This window comes from Triturus cristatus, chromosome 3_1 (assembly GCF_964204655.1).
Source record: "Triturus cristatus chromosome 3_1, aTriCri1.1, whole genome shotgun sequence".
Classification (NCBI taxonomy): domain Eukaryota; kingdom Metazoa; phylum Chordata; class Amphibia; order Caudata; family Salamandridae; genus Triturus; species Triturus cristatus.
The window spans coordinates 345,368,078-345,386,235 of NC_140583.1; positions in this window are offsets into that span (position 1 = coordinate 345,368,078).

The window sequence follows — 18,158 nt, forward strand, 5'->3', positions numbered from 1 at the left end:
TAAAGGAATGGAGCGCGGTAGCGTGGCACGCAAAAACAGAATATCCGTACCTGTATCCCGTTATTGCAGGCTACAGCGGGTGTAGTTAGGGCGGTCGCTCGCGCTCTTTAAAAGGAAATAAGGTGGAAGGAGAAAGGAAAAGTTCGTCAAATACTTGACAAAGTAATACGTTACGGTTACGATGTCAGCTGCCATCCTTCTGACCTCTTCGACGTGGAACCGTCGTTCTGTGCTGACTCTGCCCTCGATGACCCGGTACTACTTTGAGTGCCTGTGTACTGAAGTTATAGGAAAGCAGAGGGGGCATAGAAATAAACGAAGGACTAATGATGGAGGGTAATACTTCCGGAGGGAAAAAGGAGGAGATTGTTTACCTTGAAATAGTCTTCACATGTAGTAATGTGTACAGTCTCATGAGTCTTTTGGAGCAAAGGCAGGTTTTTTTCAAAAGGGGATAAAACGAACTTAAGAAAGCAAGTACTGGTAATAAATAACCACGTAGACGATATTCAGATGAAGTTACATTGCATTGCAGTGACGATATCCCAAGTAGGATGGTTACATGATAGCTAATCATGAATATGGCAAATTGTGGGAGACCAAATTAGAAAAATAAAAATGAAAATGAAAATGAAAATAGGTTGACCAGATCTAAGAGGTCAACAAGGGAAAATTTCAAAAATCGGTCAGGGTGATGCATTAGGTTGTGAACAGAGCATCTCTTATGGTAGAGTACAAATTCTGTATGTAGTTCTCAAAAATGGAAGGCAGTACAGTGATTTGAGTGTACATCGAATGTTAGTTTGTCCCGGTTGATGTTTTGCCAATTAGGCCACACGTATAGATGGTGTCTATGTCGTGTGTACACATTGTCAATAAAGTTTTGTTGTGACAGGATTTCATTGTCTCATGACGCTCAGCCATGGTATGTTGTCGTTCAGACCCTGTATATGTGTTCGAAGCCGGTGGACCCATCTTTGTTCTTTTTCGAACAAAACTTTATCAGCATTGTTGTTCTTGATGGTTAGAGTTTCTAAAATTACCCATCGTAGATCGTTGACAGTGTGTCCTTGTTCCAGATAGTGACGCAAAGGAGTCACTTGGTCAGACCAGCAGCGCCAAGTTCATACAAGGAGCATGACGAGCGCCAAACCAGGGACCAGCACAACAACCTCATCTTTAACCTAACTAACATAACACTCACAAAAGAACAAGAAGATGTTCTCAATAAAGGTCTCAGTTATGTACCCACACCACCTCTAGATATTTTCAGACTCCAGTGCGAAATGGCTGAGTTCTGCAGAAAAATCAAATTGAAAGCCTTCTTCAACAAACAGGATGAAGTAACCAGAGACGGCGACACAACACTTCGTCGAAAATCCAATTTCTGTCCACTGAATCACCAGGTTCCAGTAGAAATTCTAGCTTTCGAACAGGCGATAATGAAGGAAGTGGAAGACCTAAAAGATTAGACCAAAAAACCTTTTATGAACATTTCCAATGCTGAAGAGAAAGCACTAGATACACTACGACAGGATGAAGAACTAGTAATCAAACCAGCGGATAAAGGCGGTGGCATCGTATTGCTTAGCAAGGAAGGGTACCATCAACAATGCACCGAATTGCTTTCTGACAAGAAGTTCTATCAAGTCATTCTTACAGATCCTACCTCACGCTTGCAAAATACCATCGCAATTATGGTTGACGAAGCTGAAACCAACAATTGGATCTCGAACACTGAGGCATATTTTCTGATAACAAAAACACCAAGGATGCCGTATTTTTATTCCCTCCCAAAGATTCACAAAGAATGACGACTGCCGCCTGGACGCCCCATTGTATCCGGGATTGGTTCTCTTCTAGAACCCTTATCACAATTCGCTGACCACTACTTAAGACCACTAGTACAACAAACCCCACCTATTTAAAGGACACAAAAGACCTCCTTAATCTCCTACAGAATCTACAATACTCAGAGGAGAGAATGTTACTAGTGGGACTCGATGTCGAAAGTTTGTATACCAGCCTTCCACAACAAAAAACTCTGGAAACCTCAGAGACGTTACTTTTTAATCAACAATGGGAACACAGAACACCGAGACATTTTGTTCTCGAATGTTGTAGGTTAGCGCTTACAGAGAATCACTTTGAGTACAATAAAATCATGTACAAACAGCGCGATGGTACTTCCATGGGGAGTACCTTTGCGCCGAGCGTAGCAGGGCTCTACGTTAGTGATTTTGAGGCCACCCACGTCCATGACCCCTCCAACCCCTTCCTGAGCCACATCGTCTTCTGAAAACGTTACATAGATGACGTTCTCCTAATATGGGAAGGAGATAATGAGAACTTGAATGACTTCCATCAATGGCTCAACACCAGAGATGAGTGTTTGAAGTTCACATACACAGCGAATTCAAACAAACTGGACTTCCTGGACGTCACAATCTTTATTGAAGGTGACAGATTACAGACAAAGACCTACTTCAAACCAACGGCCAAAAACAGCCTCTTGTCATACAAAAGCTTCCATCCAAGCCCAATGAGGGAAAACCTTCCTTACGGACAGTTCCTTAGACTAAGACGGAATTGTAGCAACATCACAGACTACAAAAGTCAAGCGAAGGAGCTTAGTGAGAAATTACGAATCACGGATTATCCCATGAACATCATCAAAAAATGTCAGATTAGGGCAAGGAACCAACAAAGAGAGACCCTCCTAGGCACCACGATCAAAGAACCAACAAAAGCACTTATAGCACAGTGACAAATGATGTTAAGAAAATCATCAATAAGAACTGGAGAATCCAAACCTCAGGAACCCTCAAATGGCCAAAACCCAGGTTCTCAAACAAAAGGACCAAGAATTTGAAGGACCTACTTGTGCATACAAGACCTCTGGAAAAACCAGCTGTCAAGGTCCAACAGGAACTCTGGCACAACACATCCGTTACAGGACACTTCCCATGTGGGTCATGCTCCGTTTGCCACCTAACAACGACAACAAAAACTTTACAACTGTTACCCAATCTAAAATGGACCATGAAAACCCACACCAACTGCAATACCACCCATGTCGTCTACATGATCACTTGCCCATGCGGATTACGCTATATTGGAATGACGTGCAGAAAAGTAAAACAAACACTTTGCGAGCACCGTAGCAACATCAAGTGCAAAAAAAGCACTACCAAGATGAGCAATCACAATCTGGAACAAGGACACACTGTCAACGATCTACGATGGGTAATTTTAGAAACTCTAACCATCAAGAACAACAATGCTGATAAAGTTTTGTTCGAAAAAGAACAAAGATGGGTCCACCGGCTTCGAACACATATACAGGGTCTGAACGACAACATACCATGGCTGAGCGTCATGAGACAATGAAATCCTGTCACAACAAAACTTTATTGACAATGTGTACACACGACATAGACACCATCTATACGTGAGGCCTAATTGGCAAAACATCAACCGGGACAAACTAACATCCGATGTACACTCAAATCACTGTACTGCCTTCCATTTTTGAGAACTACATACAGACTTTGTACTCTACCGTAAGAGATGCTCTGTTCACAACCTAATGCATCACCCTGACCAATTTTTGAAATTTTCCCTTGTTGACCTCTTAGATCTGATCAACCTATTTTCATTTTTATTTTTCTAATTTGGTCTCCCACAATTTGCCATATTCATGATTAGCTATCATGTAACCATCCTACTTGGGATACCGTCACGGAAATGCAATGTAACTTCATCTGAATATCGTCTACGTGGTTATTTATTACCAGTACTTGCCTTCTTAAGTTCGTTTTATCCCCTTTTCAAAAAAACCTGCCTTTGCTCCAAAAGACTCATGAGACTGTACACATTACTACATGTGAAGACTATTTCAAGGTAAACAATCTCCCCCTTTTTCCCTCCGGAAGTATTACCCTCCATCATTAGTCCTTCGTTTATTTCTATGCCCCCTCTGCCTTCCTATAACTTCAGTACACAGGCACTCAAAGTAGTACCGGGTCATCGAGGGCAGAGTCAGCACAGAACGACTGTTCCACGCCGAAGAGGTCAGAAGGATGGCAGCTGACATCGTAACCGTAACGTATTAGTTTGTCAAGTATTTGACAAACTTTTCCTTTCTCCTTCCACCTTATTTCCTTTTAAAGAGCGTGAGCGACCGCCCTAACTACACCCGCTGTAGCCTGCAATAACGGGATAGAGGTACGGATATTCTGTTTTTGCGTGCCACGCTACCGCGCTCCATTCCTTTAAAACTCAGCGCGTCTTTAAAATTCAGCGCGTTACTAATTCCGTCGCTCCATTCCTTACAAACCCAGCGCGTCCCTAAAATTCAGCGCGTTACTAATTCCGAGGCCTAAGAAAATACTCCAAATCGCTAGTCACTTTCCCATTCGGCCCTTTTTCCACTCACCAACAAGATCTTGGGACACCTGACTCATGATAATAATTCCCATTGCTCAGCAATGTCATTGACATTAGTGTGTTCGCGCATGTAAGCTTTCTGTTGTCACTTTTCTAACTTGCCCAAAACACAAACTATGGGGCATTTGACTTCTAGTAATATTGTTCATAACATAGTAATACCATTGAGATAAGTACTTTCTAAATTTGTATGACAAGATGGAATGTGTGTTCTCTTACTCTTGTTGAAAGGAGGGACGAATTTTGCCACATAGAGTGAGGATATCTATAGTGACTCACTTTTATAAAAAAGAATTGCCATTTTTTAGTTGTTACACACACTCATGAAAAACGTTTGAGAATAACCAACAATGTTTGTATTCTATTTTTATGAAATCTCCACAGTTATAACAAGGTCTGTTATTCCCTTTACCCTCTTCCCCACCCTTCCTGTTCGGAACGACAATTATAGGTTCAATTGAACAGATACACTTGGGATTAATCAACCTCCCTCTCCTCACTGTAAGACCTTGTGAATACTAGGGTCTTCTTCACCGTTTAGGTCCTGAAGAAAGCCTACTTGACCCTCCGGGGCATAAGAAGGGCTGAAACATGTCGACCTTTTTTATGGACACATTTTTACAGTGCACAGGGCCCTAATTAGCCTTCGAGTGCACATTGAAGATCTATTATAACTTCCTGCATCCAGTGCAATTAAAGATTTTTTACTGGCTGTTAGACCTGTCAGCCCTTCGGTGGTTCCCTCCTCTATTCCTTTCTTTTTGTCCCTTCCTTTCCTCAATTCTTTTTCCTGTCCACTATATTTTTTTATCTGGTGGTAACGTAGAGGCCCGGGGTGCCCATCTTCACTAATTGGGGATGAGGCGCAAGGTGCTCCTATAAAATGGAGGGTGAATGACATCTCCCCTACAAAATGGTGGCCCTAACTGTCACCTCTGAGCCTGGGCCATAGGCTGACAGTGGGGATTACAGAACCTTCTGGGTCCCTCTGGCTAGTCAGGGCCAGGCTATATATAGGGGTGAGGGGCGGCGGCCATTTTAGAGAGGTGGTGTGAGGTGAGGAGCCATGAGGCAGGCACTTGCGTGGGGAGGTGGGCGCACAAAAAGGAGTGATTGACTGTCCTTTGGGACAGCTATTACCCCCCCTGGTTGACACCGCCCTCTATCTGGTGACCTGACCCTGCTGGTAACCTCTGTCCTCGGGGAACGAGTAGACAAGTAGGGCAAATCGCCTAGTCAGGACCCCTGTGGGACACCAAGATAAGGAGCTCCCTTCAGCGTTCCATTGCCCCCTGCCACGGTGATTCCCCGTAACCCTTGAACGCCCAAACCTTGAGACTGTCTGCTATATTGAGGTGGGAGAGTGTTCAGCGCCGCAGACCCAGGGGTGCTGGCTGTGTAGATGGTTTGTTCCTGCGCTGTAGATCGAGGCTTTCCTGAGGAGAATCGCTGACCCAGTGTCTGGAGGCGCGGCCCTCTGAGTGAGAGAGGCGTCACCGAGGCTTCCTGCGGGCCGCGCTAGGGCGAAGCTGATCACTCGTATCACCTGACGGGGGCGGGCTGCCAAACGCCGCCCCCGCCGTAGTTCTATTGGTTGGTTGGGCCGCGCCCCCGCCGGAGTGTCGTGGGCGGGCGCGGGCCTCGGCACCTGTGAGGAGAGCCTGAAATCCAGCGGAGCTCCCCGGCCACGTCTGGCCCGTCCGGGAGCCCCGCGCCTTCCCCTTCGACCCGGATATCGCCGGGAGGGAGCCAAAGTGAGCGCGTTCAGACCCGCGAGGGTCCAAGTATCAGGTAACCCCTGGGGGAGGCGGGCGGAAGGCCGAAGTGAGGCCCAGGACTCGCCCCTCCCCTGGGGTAGTGCTACGTAAGCCGGGGGTGCCTACCCGACACCCGAGGAAGGAGTAAACTGGTCCACGCCCCTGTCCCTGCAGGACTCATATAGCGTCAGGATAGCCCCGGACTGCTGGTGCAGGACCTTTGGCCCCAACCCCCTCAAAGCGCCCGTTTCAATCTGTTGTATTCCTCCGCCCTGGTTGTGGGGCCTCATGTAATGCGCTATGTCAAGCGACCAGAGTAAGAAGCGCTAGTGAGTCACCAGGTTTAGCGTGAGGGAAGGAATTAGAATCCTGAGGCGCTAGTGATCTACCAAGGATGGCGCTGGGTCCACCTGTCATATTTTGAAGCAGAATTTAGTGCTGTGGGTGGCGCTAGGTTGATAGGGCCTGGTTTTTCAGCGTAAGCAATGCTAAGTGCGGCCTTGTAGTTAATGCTTATCTTGACAGTGCAATGTTCATGCTATATGTTGCATATTATTTATTGACCCTATTTAAAGTAGTGCAATGCTAAGTGCGGCCTTGTAATTAATGCTTATCTTGACAGTGCCATGTTCATGCTATGTGTTACATATTATTTATTGACCCTATTTAAAGTAGTGCAATGCTAAGTGCGGCCTTGTAATTAATGCTTATCTTGACAGTGCAATGTTCATGCTATGTGTTGCATATTATTTATTGACCCTATTTAAAGTAGTGCAATGCTAAGCGCGGCCTTGTAGTTAATGCTTATCTTGACAGTGCCATGTTCATGCTATGTGTTGCATATTATTTATTGACCCTATTTAAAGTAGTGCAATGCTAAGTGCATTAATTATTTAATTATGTAATGTCCTGAAGAGAAAAGAAAAGAATAGACCAGAAATAAGGGAAGATAAAGGTTTTCCAACTTTCTCAGCTTCCTGGTGTAGCGTCATTTTTGGTGGTGGTGCGCTGGAGTGCGAGATGAGTGTGGTGCAAGCACGAAACGCGAACGAGTATAGGCCTTCCCCCTTATGCCAAGCTACCCCCGGATCTTAGGTCCAACAAATTGGTGCTCAGCGGTGGGATCCTGAATCTGTGCTTGCATCCACTCAGTAGCAGTTTGGCGCGCGCCACAGCCACACTAGATTGTTTTGACTGGAGTTTTCTCCAGGTTGTTTTCCTGATTGGAGGTTTTCAAAATTGTCCCGTGTTATACTTCCTTTCTAGGGAAGGTCTTCCATTGTGAAGTTCTTTTTGATTGAGCTGGGGTCCCATCTGGTAGGATGGAATTCGAATTGGGTAGGTTGGAGGAATATACGGTGGCCCAATTGAAGGAATTCTGCCAGGAGCGGGAGGTATTCTTTAAGCAGGGGGCGAAGAAAATGGAGCTCCAAGCAAGCTTAAGAGCCTGGGTTATGGCCCACTCTAGCGGGAAACGGGAGGAGGAACCAGGACTAGACCCCCTGGAAGAACCGGAAGTCCTTTTCCCCCTGGGAGCGGTAATATGGACGTTGGGTCCAGGGCCCCATCAAGAGTGGGTAGTAGCGCTTCAGGGGGGAGCCTGTCCTCTGCTGATCTAGTCGACCGGAGGGAGGAGAGGCAGTTCAGAATGGATCTAGCCCGGTTGGAAAAGGAGAGGGAGGAGAGGAGGTTCCTCCATGAGCTCCATTTAAAGGAGTTAGAGTTCAAAGCCCTTCAACTTGGAACCCCCAGCAGTCCTGATGGTGGCAGCATACCGAGAGGAATCCCGAGAGAGTCCAGGCCCTACCTGCCCAAAGATGTAGTCGCCAGCTATGGTGTTGGGGATGACATTGTAAAATGGCTGGCTGCCTATGAGGTCTCTCTAAGAGCCCATGGGGTCCCCGAAGCTCAGTGGGGGGGTGGCCTATATAGGTACATGCCTCCGGTGGGGAGCGATGCCTTGTTAGCACTGGAACAACCAGACCAGACTAGGTACCCCATCATGAAGGTAGCCCTAGTGAGGAAATTTGGGCTGACCCCTGCAAAATTCAGGCAGAGGTTTCGGGGCAGTCAGAAGTTGGCCACCCAGAATTGGGTGGACTTCTTGGACTATGCCAAGAAGGCCTTAGAGGGCTGGGTGCAGGGCAGTGAGGTCAAGGACTATGAGGGACTGTATAATTTAATTCTAAAGGAGCACCTCCTCGAGAAAAGTTTTCCGGAGCTGCGTCAGCGCCTGGTGGACAGCAAGCTAACTAATCCAAGGAAGCTTGCAGAGGAGGCGGATATCTGGGCGAGTACCCGGGTATCCTCAAAAGGGACTGTAGGGAATTTCCAAGGGGCTGGACAGGGTGCCCCCCAGAAGAAAGAGGGGGGAGACAAAAAGAAGGAGTTCGTCAAAGGCCCCCAAAAGAGTTCACAAGGGAAGGGAGTAGGATTCCCTCCTAATGTTGGCCCCCACAAACCCCCTTATCCTGACCGTGGTCAGCAGCCTAGGGTTGTCCGATGTTATGAGTGTGGTGAGGTTGGGCACTATAAGGGGGATGCCAAGTGTCCCAAAAGACCACACCCTCCCATTGGAGGAAAGACCCCTGGGGTGGCGAGTGTAGTGCTCGGGGAGGAGTTGCCCCTAGATAAGGGAGGTGAGTGGGTAGGGCTAACCTTAGTGTCCTTAGGGGATTGTGAGATGGTTCCTAAGACCCAGGTGCCCTCGAATACTACTAAGTACAGGCAATGGGTCACCATCAATGCCCAGAGGGTGGAGGCTCTGAGGGACACAGGAGCCAGCATGACTATGGTAAGGAGTCAGCTGGTGTCCCCAGAGCAGGTGGTTCCCCATGTAGTCCACCCGGTTGTGATGGCTGACAACCGAGAGGGTCATTATCCGGTAGCCCAGGTTCCCTTTGAGTGGGGAGGGGTTGCAGGTCCTCTACGAATTGCGATAAGCCCTGCCATGCCGGTCGACTGCCTGTTGGGAAATGACCTTGAACACTCAGCGTGGAAGGAGGTCGAGTTCAGGGCCCACATGGAAATGTTGGGGACCCCTGAGTGGACGTGTGCCAACACTCGGTCCGTGACTGCCCGAAGAGGGGATTCACAGAGGTTGGAACCTGGGACAAAGGCCCAAACAGCTGCCGGAAAGGGTAAACGGGGACAGGGGAAGCCTGCCCCGGCATCGGAACCTCTGAAGGCGGATGGGGCGACTGGAGGGGTCCCGGAGTCTACCGAGGGGGATGTAACTTCCTTGGAGGGCTTACCTACCCCTACAGACTGGCAGGTGGAGGGAGGACCTACTAGGGAGGAGTTTTGTCGGGCCCAAAAGGAGTGCCCTACCCTTGAGGGTTTACGGCGGCAGGCCGAAGCCCAGGCAGCGGGTAACGATTCGGGGAACTTCCACATATACTGGGAAGATGGACTCCTTTACAGCGAACCCAAGGCTCCGGTGCATGGTTCATCCCGGGCCTTGGTGGTTCCCCAGCGTTACCGAGCCTTCCTATTGGGATTGGCTCATGAAATACCCTTGGCAGGACACTTGGGACAAGACAAGACCTTTGCTGGACTTCTCCCTCATTTCTACTGGCCTCAGATGAGGATTACGTCCGATACTTTTTGTAGGACGTGTGTAACCTGCCAAGCTAGTGGGAAAACAGGGGTGAAGCTGAAGGCTCCCCTGGAACCACTGCCTGTCGTTGGCACCCCCTTTGAAAGGGTGGGCATCGACATTGTTGGGCCATTGGATCCACCAACGTCTGCCGGTCACAGGTTTATCCTGGTTCTGGTGGATCATGCCACACGGTACCCAGAGGCTATCCCTCTGAGGACCATTACTGCACCTGCAGTGGCACGGGCCCTTATGGGAATTTTTACCCGGATGGGATTCCCCAAGGAAGTGGTGTCGGACAGAGGTACCAACTTCATGTCGGCCTATATGCGGGCTATGTGGAAAGAGTGTGGAGTCACTTACCGGTTCTCCACTCCTTATCACCCCCAGACCAATGGTCTGGTGGAGAGGTTTAACAAAACCTTAAAGGGCATGATCCGGAGTCTGCCCGAGAGCCTGCGGAGGAAATGGGACGTCCTCCTACCTTGTTTGCTGTTTTCTTACAGGGAGGTACCACAGAAGGGAGTGGGCTTCAGCCCCTTCGAGCTGTTGTACGGGCACCCTGTGCGAGGACCCCTCAGCCTGGTGAAGGATGGATGGGAAAAGACTCCCAGAAAACTTCCCCCGGATGTGGTGAGCTACATGCTGGCCTTTCGTAGCCAAATGGCTAGGTTGGGGAAGCAAGCTTTTGAAAACCTAGAAGCCAGCCAAACGGTCATGAAGGAATGGTATGACCGAAACGCTCACCCGGTGGAGCTGGAGCCTGGCCAGAAGGTGTGGGTGATGGAACCTGGCGAGCTTAGCGCCCTCCAGGATCGCTGGTCAGGCCCCTTTGAGGTGGTTGAGAAGAAGGGCAAAGTCAACTACGTGATAGATCTTAAGACCCCCAGGCAGCCCCATCGGGTGCTCCATGTCAACCGCCTCACGCCTCACCAAGAGAGACCCGAGGTCACGTTAATGATGGTGACTGATGGGTCAGAGGAGGAGGAAAGTGAACCTCTTCCCGATCTGTTTGCCTCCTAAGAGAAGGATGGGTCGGTGGAGGGAGTAATCCTTTCACAGTCCCTAACTCCTGAACAACGGAAGGACTGTCGCCAGGTACTGGAGCAGTTTGCGACCTTGTTCTCACTTATCCCGGGAAGGACTCCTCTGTGTACCCATGATGTGGACATAGGGGACAGCCCACCTGTGAAGTCCAAGTCCTACCGACTGTCGGATAAAGTGAAGGCTAGCATCCATAGAGAAGTTACCAAGATGCTGGAGCTAGGAGTGATTGAGCCTTCAAGTAGTCCCTGGTCCAGTCCGGTGGTACTGGTACCTAAAGCTTCCCCACCGGGCACTACCCCAGAACTCCGGTTCTGTGTGGATTACAGGGGGCTGAATTTGGTGACAAAGACAGATGCTCATCCTATCCCGAGGGCCGATGAGCTCATTGACCGGTTGGGAGCTGCTCAATATCTCAGTACCTTTGACCTTACATCAGGGTACTGGCAGATTTCCCTGACGGATGGAGCCAAGGAAAGGTCAGCCTTCTCCACACCTGAGGGTCACTACCAGTTCTGTGTGATGCCCTTTGGGCTCAAGAACGCCCCTGCTACGTTCCAGCGATTGGTGAACCAGGTCCTCTCTGGAATGGAAGCCTTCTCGGTTGCGTACCTGGATCACATCGCTGTCTTCAGCCGCAGCTGAGAGGACCATTTGGGTCACCTTCAGGCCGTTCTTCAGGCTTTGCAGCAGGCAGGTCTGACGATCAAAGCCAGTAAGTGCCAGATCGGGCAGGGGTCGGTAGTGTACCACGGTCACTTGGTGGGTCAGGGCAAGGTGCAACCCCTCCAGGCCAAGATCGAAACCATCATGGCCTGGGAACCCCCCAAGACTCAGACAGAGGTCCGGGCCTTCTTGGGCCTCACTGGTTACTACCGACGCTTTGTCAAGGGATACGGTACTATCGTGGCCCCCTTGACTGAACTCACTTCCAAAAAGCACCCATGACGGGTAATCTGGACCGAGGGATGTCAACAAGCTTTTGACACCTTGAAAAAGGCCATGTGTGCGGCACCTGTTCTCAGGGCCCCTGACTTCGCCGAGGAGTTCATCGTCCAAACAGATGCGTCGGAGCATGGTATAGGGGCAGTGCTGTCGCAACTCAACGACGAGGGTCTAGACCAACCGGTGGTTTTCCTGTCTAGGAGACTACTCCCCCGGGAACAGAGGTGGAGTGCAATTGAGAGGGAGGCTTTTGCGGTGGTTTGGGCTCTGAAGAAGCTGCGGCCATTCTTGTTTGGCTCGCACTTCCTGGTTCAGACCGACCACCGGCCCCTCAGGGGGCTGATGCAAATGAGGGGCGAAAATCCCAAGCTATTGAGGTGGTCCATCTCCCTACAGGGAATGGACTTTAGGGTGGAACATCGGCCAGGAGTGGACCACACCAATGCTGACGGTCTATCCAGGTATTTCCGCCTTAGTGAAGAGGACTCCCAAGGGATTGGGTAGCTCTCCCCACTTTCAGCTGGGGGGGACGCGTGTTAGACCTGTCAGCCCTTCGGTGTTTCCCTCCTCTATTCCTTTCTTTTTGTCCCTTCCTTTCCTCAATTCTTTTTCCTGTCCACTATATTTTTTTATCTGGTGGTAACGTAGAGGCCCTGGGAGCCCATCTTCACTAATTGGGGATGAGGCGCAAGGTGCTCCTATAAAATGGAGGGTGAATGACATCCCCCTACAAAATGGTGGCCCTAACTGTCACCTCTGAGCCTGGGCCATAGGCTGACAGGGGGGATTCCAGAACCTTCTGGGTCCCTCTGGCTAGTCAGGGCCCAGGCTATATATAGGGGTGAGGGGCAGCGGCCATTTTAGAGAGGTGGTGTGAGGTGAGGAGCCAGGAGGCAGGGACTTGCGTGGGGAGGTGGGCGCACAAAAAGGAGTGATTGACTGTCCTTTGGGACAGCTATTACCCCCCCTGGTTGACACCGCCCTCTATCTGGTGACCTGACCCGGCTGGTAACCTCTGTCCTCGGGGAACGAGTAGACAAGTAGGGCAAATCGCCTAGTCAGGACCCCTGTGGGACACCAAGATAAGGAGCTCCCTTCAGCGTTCCATTGCCCCCTGCCACGGTGATTCCCCGTAACCCTTGAACGCCCAAACCTTGAGACTGTCTGCTGTATTGAGGTGGGAGAGTGTTCAGCGCCGCAGACCCAGGGGTGCTGGCTGCGTAGATGGTTTGTTCCTGCGCTGTAGATCGAGGCTTTCCTGAGGAGAATCGCTGAACCAGTGTCTGGAGGCGCGGCCCTCTGAGTGAGAGAGGCGTCGCCGAGGCTTCCTGCGGGCCGCGCTAGGGCGAAGCTGATCACTCGTATCACCTGATGGGGGCGGGCTGCCAAACGCCGCCCCCGCCGTAGTTCCATTGGTTGGTTGGGCCGCGCCCCCGCCGGAGTGTCGTGGGCGGGCGCGGGCCTCGGCACCTGTGAGGAGAGCCTGAAATCCAGCGGAGCTCCCCGGCCACGTCTGGCCCGTCCGGGAGCCCCGCGCCTTCCCCTTCGACCCGGATATCGCCGGGAGGGAGCCAAAGTGAGCGCGTTCAGACCCGCGAGGGTCCAAGTATCAGGTAACCCCTGGGGGAGGCGGGCGGAAGGCCGAAGTGAGGCCCAGGACTCGCCCCTCCCCCGGGGTAGTGCTACGTAAGCCGGGGGTGCCTACCCGACACCCGAGGAAGGAGTAAACTGGTCCACGCCCCTGCAGGACTCATATAGCGTCAGGATAGCCCCGGACTGCTGGTGCAGGACCTTTGGCCCCAACCCCCTCAAAGCGCCCGTTTCAATCTGTTGTATTCCTCCGCCCTGGTTGTGGGGCCTCATGTAATGCGCTATGTCAAGCGACCAGAGTAAGAAGCGCTAGTGAGTCACCAGGTTTAGTGTGAGGGAAGGAATTAGAATCCTGAGGCGCTAGTGACCTACCAAGGATGGCGCTGGGTCCACCTGTCATATTTTGAAGCAGAATTTAGTGCTGTGGGTGGCGCTAGGTTGATAGGGCCTGGTTTTTCAGCGCAAGCAATGCTAAGTGCGGCCTTGTAGTCAATGCTTATCTTGACAGTGCAATGTTCATGCTATGTGTTGCATATTATTTATTGACCCTATTTAAAGTAGTGCAATGCTAAGTGCGGCCTTGTAATTAATGCTTATCTTGACAGTGCCATGTTCATGCTATGTGTTACATATTATTTATTGACCCTATTTAAAGTAGTGCAATGCTAAGTGCGGCCTTGTAATTAATGCTTATCTTGACAGTGCCATGTTCATGCTATGTGTTACATATTATTTATTGACCCTATTTAAAGTAGTGCAATGCTAAGCGCGGCCTTGTAGTTAATGCTTATCTTGACAGTGCCATGTTCATGCTATGTGTTGCATATTATTTATTGACCCTATTTAAAGTAGTGCAATGCTAAGTGCATTAATTATTTAATTATTTAATGTCCTGAAGAGAAAAGAAAAGAATAGACCAGAAATAAGGGAAGATAAAGGTTTTCCAACTTTCTCAGCTTCCTGGTGTAGCGTCATTTTTGGTGGTGGTGCGCTGGAGTGCGAGATGAGTGTGGTGCAAGCACGAAACGCGAACGAGTATAGGCCTTCCCCCTCATGCCAAGCTACCCCCGGATCTTAGATCCAACACTGGCTATACAGGATTTTTAAACATACCCTTTCACCACTTGTCACTTCACTAGAATTCACCTTTTTTTCTACGATCACTACCAATACAACCAGTGGTACGTCCTCCAGGTGGAGGGAGCATTACAGTAACCCGATGATGATGCTGTCACGTTACAAATAATGAAGCGGAGAATGAAAATATACCGCTAATATCGATCTCTGTATAACGTGATTGAGGGTTTCTTAACAGCACTTTGTACTGCCTTTGCACACCCTGGTTCATTTGGGACTAGTGATCCACTCTCCCATTGATTTTTGGATACTTGAGACAAGGAAGCTGAGTGGATCAGAAGCTCTTCCTTCTCCCTCCAGTTTGATTATTATAATACTTAGCAGCGCGCAGCTGTGGGAGTTCCCCCTAAAAAACTTGAAAACTTTTTATACCATCCATAGTGGAGACAATCATGGCCGAAAACCTAGGCTTGAGTTACTCCACGGAAGAAATAAATGCGATTCTGTCCCTTCCTTCACTACTACAAGATAAAGATCTAACACAAACCTTAGCCCAAACCACCGACTGGGATGAACTGTCAGAAACAAAAAAAGAACAAGTACGTACAGCCATCCATGACGTCATCATGACCGAATACTTGCGCGCCAACGCGGCACCAAAGGGACTTTGGGTAAATAATCCTCCACGAATCTTTCTACAAGACCTGGTCTTTCGCAAAGACTGGTCTTCTATCTCCTGGAAGTGCACTAGAGATTACCTAGTCCTCATAATCAAAACCGCAACGAGACTTACAGAAGAACTTACGATTAAAATCCAAGTGCTAGAAACAAAAATTAAGAGCATGGTACATTTGACAGTATACAAAAAAAGGCTGGAAGAAATTAACAAAGAAATCAACGAAACAAAAGATTACATCACACAGAATCAAATCCAAAAACTGGGGAAGGATCTAAAAAGATTCTTAATGGAAAGAATGCACCCTTATAGCACAGAGGATTACAAAATCCCAGATGATACATTCGATAACTCAAGCAACTCCAGTATAGGCTCCACAACTAATGGCTCTGATTAGAGTGGTGAGGAACCCTATACACCGAGAAGAAACAGAGGCCAATACAGACGCCAAAATAGAAGAAGACCTAACACCTGGTTTAATTCTTATTTTGGCGCACAAACACATCAAATGCCATACGCACCATTTAACCCTAACCTCCCAGGCTGGGCTAACCCTTTCTGTCCAGGTCCCCCACCCATGGGCCCCCCAGCAATGTCAGATATGGGACATAATTACAAACATAGACCTCCTTTTTTAGGGAGAGGCCAGACCACCAACAGGTCGAGACGCAAGGGAGTCACTTGGTCAGACCAGCAGCGCCAAGTTCATACAAGGAGCATGCCGAGCGCCAAACCAGGGACCAGCACAACAACCTCATCTTTAACCTAACTAACATAACACTCACAAAAGAACAAGAAGATGTTCTCAATAAAGGTCTCAGTTATGTACACACACCACCTCTAGATATTTTCAGACTCCAGTGCGAAATGGCTGAGTTCTGCAGAAAAATCAAATTGAAAGCCTTCTTCAACAAACAGGATGAAGTAACCAGAGACGGCGACACAACACTTCGTCGAAAATCCAATTTCTGTCCACTGAATCACCATGTTCCAGTAGAAATTCTAGCTTTCGAACAGGCGATAATGAAGGAAGTGGAAGACCTAAAAGATCAGACCAAAAAACCTTTTATGAACATTTCCAATGCTGAACAGAAAGCACTAGATACACTACGACAGGATGAAGAACTAGTAATCAAACCAGCGGATAAAGGCGGTGGCATCGTATTGCTTAGCAAGGAAGGGTACCATCAACAATGCACCGAATTGCTTTCTGACAAGAAGTTCTATCAAGTCATTCTTACAGATCCTACCTCATGCTTGCAAAATACCATCGCAATTATGGTTGACGAAGCTGAAACCAACAATTGGATCTCGAAGACTGAGGCAGATTTTCTGATAACAAAAACACCAAGGATGCCGTATTTTTATTCCCTCCCAAAGATTCACAAAGAACGACGACCGCCACCTGGACGCCCCATTGTATCCGGGATTGGTTCTCTTCTAGAACCCTTATCACAATTCGCTGACCACTACTTAAGACCACTAGTACAACAAACCCCCACCTATTTAAAGGACACAAAAGACCTCCTTAATCTCCTACCGAATCTACAATACTCAAGAGGAGAGAATGTTACTAGTGGGACTCGATGTCGAAAGTTTGTATACCAGCCTTCCACAACAAAAAACTCTGGAAACCTTAGAGACGTTACTTTTTAATCAACAATGGGAACACAGAACACCGAGACATTTTGTTCTCGAATGTTGTAGGTTAGCACTTACAGAGAATCACTTTGAGTACAATAAAATCATGTACAAACAGCGCCATGGTACTTCCATGGGGAGTACCTTTGCGCCGAGCGTAGCAGGGCTCTACGTCAGTGATTTTGAGGCCACCCACATCCATGACCCCTCCAACCCCTTCCTGAGCCACATCGTCTTCTGGAAACGTTACATAGATGACGTTCTCCTAATATGGGAAGGAGATAATGAGAACTTGAATGACTTCCATCAATGGCTCAACACCAGAGATGAGTGTTTGAAGTTCACATACACAGCGAATTCAAACAAACTGGACTTCCTGGACGTCACAATCTTTATTGAAGGTGACAGATTACAGACAAAGACCTACTTCAAACCAACGGCCAAAAACAGCCTCTTCTCATACAAAAGCTTCCATCCACGCCCAATGAGGGAAAACCTTCCTTACGGACAGTTCCTTAGACTAAGACGGAATTGTAGCAACATCACAGACTACAAAAGTCAAGCGAAGGAACTTAGTGAGAAATTACGAATCAGGGATCATCCCATGAACATCATCAAAAAATGTCAGAAGACGGCAAGGAACCAACAAAGAGAGACCCTCCTAGGGACCACGATCAAAGAACCAACAACAGATCTGATGACTTGTGTAAGCCTTTATAGCACAGTGACAAATGATGTTAAGAAAATCATCAATAAGAACTGGAGAATCCTAACCTCAGGAACCCTCAAATGGCCAAAACCTAGGTTCTCAAACAAAAGGACCAAGAATTTGAAGGACCTACTTGTACATACAAGACCTCTGGAAAAACCAGCTGTCAAGGTCCAACAGGAACTCTAGCACAACACATCCGTTACAGGACACTTCCCATGTGGGTCATGCTCCGTTTGCCACCTAACAACGACAACAAAAACTTTACAACTGTTACCCAATCTAAAATGGACCATGAAAACCCACACCAACTGCAATACCACCCATGTCGTCTACATGATCACTTGCCCATGCGGATTACGCTATATTGGAATGACGTGCAGAAAAGTAAAACAAAGACTTTGCGAGCACCGTAGCAACATCAAGTGCAAAAAAAGCACTACCAAGATGAGCAATCACTATCTGGAACAAGGACACACTGTCAACGATCTACGATGGGTAATTTTAGAAACTCTAACCATCAAGAACAACAATACTGATAAAGTTTTGTTCGAAAAAGAACAAAGATGGGTCCACCAGCTTCGAACACATATACAGGGTCTGAACGACAACATACCATGGCTGAGCGTCATGAGACAATGAAATCCTGTCACAACAAAACTTTATTGACAA